Source organism: Falco rusticolus, chromosome 4, assembly GCF_015220075.1.
Source record: "Falco rusticolus isolate bFalRus1 chromosome 4, bFalRus1.pri, whole genome shotgun sequence".
In the NCBI taxonomy this organism is placed as follows: domain Eukaryota; kingdom Metazoa; phylum Chordata; class Aves; order Falconiformes; family Falconidae; genus Falco; species Falco rusticolus.
In genome coordinates this window covers 49,002,209-49,005,609 of record NC_051190.1, presented here as the reverse complement: position 1 = coordinate 49,005,609, position 3,401 = coordinate 49,002,209, and the positions used below count along the sequence as shown (strand labels likewise).

Here is a 3,401-nt window from a genome sequence, read left to right as displayed (position 1 = left end):
CCGTGGGATATTAGGATATTAGGGTGCCATGGGATATTAGGGTTCCATGGGGTGCCAGGGTGCTGTGGGATGTCGGGGTGCTGTGGGATGCCAGGGTGCTGTGGGATAATTAGGATGCCATGGGATGTCGAGGTGCCACGGGATGTCGGGGTGCTGTGGGATATTGATGTTCAGCAAAAAGCATCTCGGCAATGCTTGCAGGACGCATGATAATTGGGGAGGAATTAATTCAGAGGAGTGTTGATTAGCCTTAATTAGCGCAAATTTGGCCAGTGTGGCGAGCTGAGGGTGTGTGAACAGGTCAAGGGGCTCAGCTGTGTCCCCTCAGTGTCCCCTTGGGGACAGTGACTCAGGCGCTGAGTCACGGCTGTGGTTTCCTTCCCCTGGGGACCCCCCCCAGCACGGGCAGCCCAGTGCCCCCCCCCCCGGGCGTAGCCCTGGGGACCGGCAGGGATGGGAGAGGCAGGAAGAGGTGAATCAACAGCAGCGTTAGGAACCTCCTGCTTGCCAGGGCAGGCTGAACACTGGCCACAGCTCAGTGCACCCATGACACTCAGGGAGGTGGCACAGGAGGCCCAGCGGGCCACGGGGCCATGACCCCGGTGCCACACCCGGTGGCATCACCCATGGCACACCCCGGCACCTTGGGGGGCTCAGCCGAGAATTCCCGTGCTGAGCTTCGGGGGCGGGGGGGAGATGGTTTATTTCTGACTGCCCTGATTTGGGTTTTTTTGGGGAAAGTTCAGCTAAAACAGGCTGGGGAAGCAGATGGCGGGGGGGGGGGGGGGGGGGGGGGGGGCGGTGGCAAAGCGCTAAAGCAGTGAAATCCAAGCAGCATCTCCCGCCACACTGGGTCCCCAGCCTGGGTGCCAGCCCCCAGCCCCTGCTGTGCCCCCCACCCAGGCACCCACCCTGGCATCAGCTGCACCCTGGGGGTTGGGGGCAGGTTTGGTCTCCCCTCGCTGCAGTTGTGGGGTGCAGGGCAGCTCAGAGTGCAGGGGGAAACTGAGGCAGGGGCTGCGTGTGTCACAGCAGCTGGCAGTGCTGGGGGCGACCCCCTTGGGCAAGGGGAAACTGAGGCAGGGGCTGGCGGTGCCACTTCTGCAGTGCCAGAGAGGGGAGGGGGGAGAGCCACCTTGCCGGGGGTGTGCAAGGCTGAGGATAGGTGGGGGGACAGTCCCAGCCCCCCTCCGTGCTGGGAAAGAGGGGAAACTGAGGCACGGGGTGTGGGGAAGTCCGACCTAGTGCCCCTTTGTGCTGGGAAAGGGGGGAAACTGAGGCGGGGGGTGGGGGGGTCCGTCCCAGCCCCCCTCCGTGCAGCCGGAGGCAGAGGGAGGGATGCCCTCCCGCCGGGGGGGGCCGGGGCAGGCGGGAACGGCTCCCCCCGTCTCTCCCCTCCTCCCGGGGGCGGGGGGCCCGAGGCCGGGCCGGGCCGCCCCCCCGGGGCGGGGGCAGGGCGGGGGGCGCAGCCGCTCCGGGAGCGGCGGCGGCGGCGGCGGCGGCAGCGGCTCCTCCAGCGCCGCGGTTGCCGGAGCGGCCCCGGTGCAGCCGCAGCCACCGGGCGGGCGCGGGCCCGGCCCCGGCTCCGGCCCCGGCCGCGGCCCCCCCGCGCCCCCCCCGCGCCGCCCGCGGCCCGCCCCGCCCGGGCTCCGGTGCTCCGGTGCCTCCCGCCGCGGCGGAGCGGAGCGGGGCCGGGCCGAGCCGCGCTGCCGGCAGGCGCAGGTGCGCGGTGCCCCGGGCGCCCCCCAGGACCCCCCCACCCCGGGACAGCGAGGTAAGAGCGCGGCCGGGCCCCCCCTCCCGCCCCCCCAGCGCTGCGGGCCGGTATACGTGTGTCGTGGCCCCCCCCCCGGTTTATCCCCCCCGCTCCCCATCGGCTGCCCCTCCCGGGGGGGGGGTTGCAGTGCTGGGGGGGGATGGGAGGAAAGGGGTGCCCCCCCCCCCCCGCCCTCCCCCCTCCCGCCGCCGGCGGCTGCTGCATTGGGAAGCGGCGCTTTTGTTAGCGGCTCTCCGGGCGGAGCGGGCGGAACCTTGAAGGGTCACGGGCTGGAGGTGCCCCCCCGGCCCCCCCGCACCCCCGGCCCCCCCAGCCTGCACCCCTCTGATCCCCTTCCCTGCACCCTGCGGCCCCCCTGCACCGCGCCGCTTCCCCAGCACCTCCATCCTGCATCCCCATCCCCACCCCAGCACTCCTGGCCCCCCCCCCCGGCCCCCCCAGTCCTCACCCCGGGGACCCCTCGCCCCCCCCGGCACCCCGGCTAGCCTGCCGGCACCCTGATCCTGCCCCCCTAGCCCACCCCAGCACCCCGGAGAGCCTCCCCGCACCCCCATGCCCCCCCCAGCACCTTGGTCTCCAATCCCCTGCACCCCTGTGCCCCCCCGCAGCACCCTGATCCTCCCCAGCATCCTGATCCTGTACCACCGTCTCCCCCCAGCACCTTGATCCCGCACCCTTGAGCCCCCCCCATCCCCTCAGTCCCGCACCCAGCCCCCCCCAGCACCCAGTCCCACCCCCCATCCCCTCCCACACCCCCATCCCACCCATCAGCACCCCGGGCCGGCACCCCGACACCCCGCCAGCCCCGGGACACGGTAATGGGCTCGAGGTGCTGAGGCACCGGGGGCGGGGGGGGCACCCCTCGGGCTAGGAGAATGGACATGGGGGAGGGTCCCTGCTTCATCGGGCTCCGTTTTGTCTCTGCCACTTCTTTGGGAAGCAGCCAGGGCTTGTTGTTTTAGGGAGGCAGAAAAAGGGGGGGCTGGTGTGTGCCCCCCACCCCATGCAGACTCTGCTGGGCTGCGGGGGTTGGAGGGGCTGAAATGGGGGGGGACGTCTAATGCAGCTCCAGAAAGGGCAGTGGGGAGCAGTGAGGGCTCAGCTGGGGGGTGTTTGTTGTAGCCCCCCCCCAAAAAAAAAACCAACCCTGCAGGACTGGGGGAAACAGACCCCCCACAAACTGGGGGGTCCCTGGCTCCGTCTTGCTGGAGCTGTAACTTGGTGAGAGCAAGGGATGGGGGCTGGGGGGGCATCTGGCAGAAGTGGGGCACCCCTGGTGGATGGAGGGGGGGGCTGGCAGCCCCCAGCATCAGGGCAGGGCTGGGCAGCCCCATGCAGACAGCGGCTGTGGGGCTGGGGGGGGCCTGTTTCCCCCCTTTTGGGGCTCAGCAATGTCGTGCCATCTGCAGATTTGGGGCTGGGGGGGGGGGGTAACTCTGAAATAACATAAGGTGGGGGGTGCTGAGCCCAACCCCCCTGTTGCCCTCACCACAACATGCCCTGGGCCCCCCCGCCCCCCCCCAGCCTGACCTCCATTGCTCCCACATAACCCAGAGCAGTTAGAGTGCTGCCCCCCCCCCCAGCCTCCGCCTGCCCCACCTGGACCCCCCCGTGGGGTGGGAGG

The 3,401-nt window shown here is 70.6% G+C and overlaps 1 protein-coding gene across 1 annotated transcript in view; it reads left to right on the top strand.

Moving 5' to 3' along the window:
• The first annotated feature begins 1,621 nt into the window (after positions 1-1,621).
• The window catches only part of SEMA6B (semaphorin 6B), a 20,991-nt gene continuing 19,211 nt past the window's right edge, over positions 1,622-3,401 (top strand). Inside the window, exon 1 of the mRNA XM_037386822.1 lies at positions 1,622-1,774. The gene's annotated coding sequence lies outside the window, so the exon portion shown is untranslated. The remainder of the gene's footprint in view (positions 1,775-3,401) is intronic.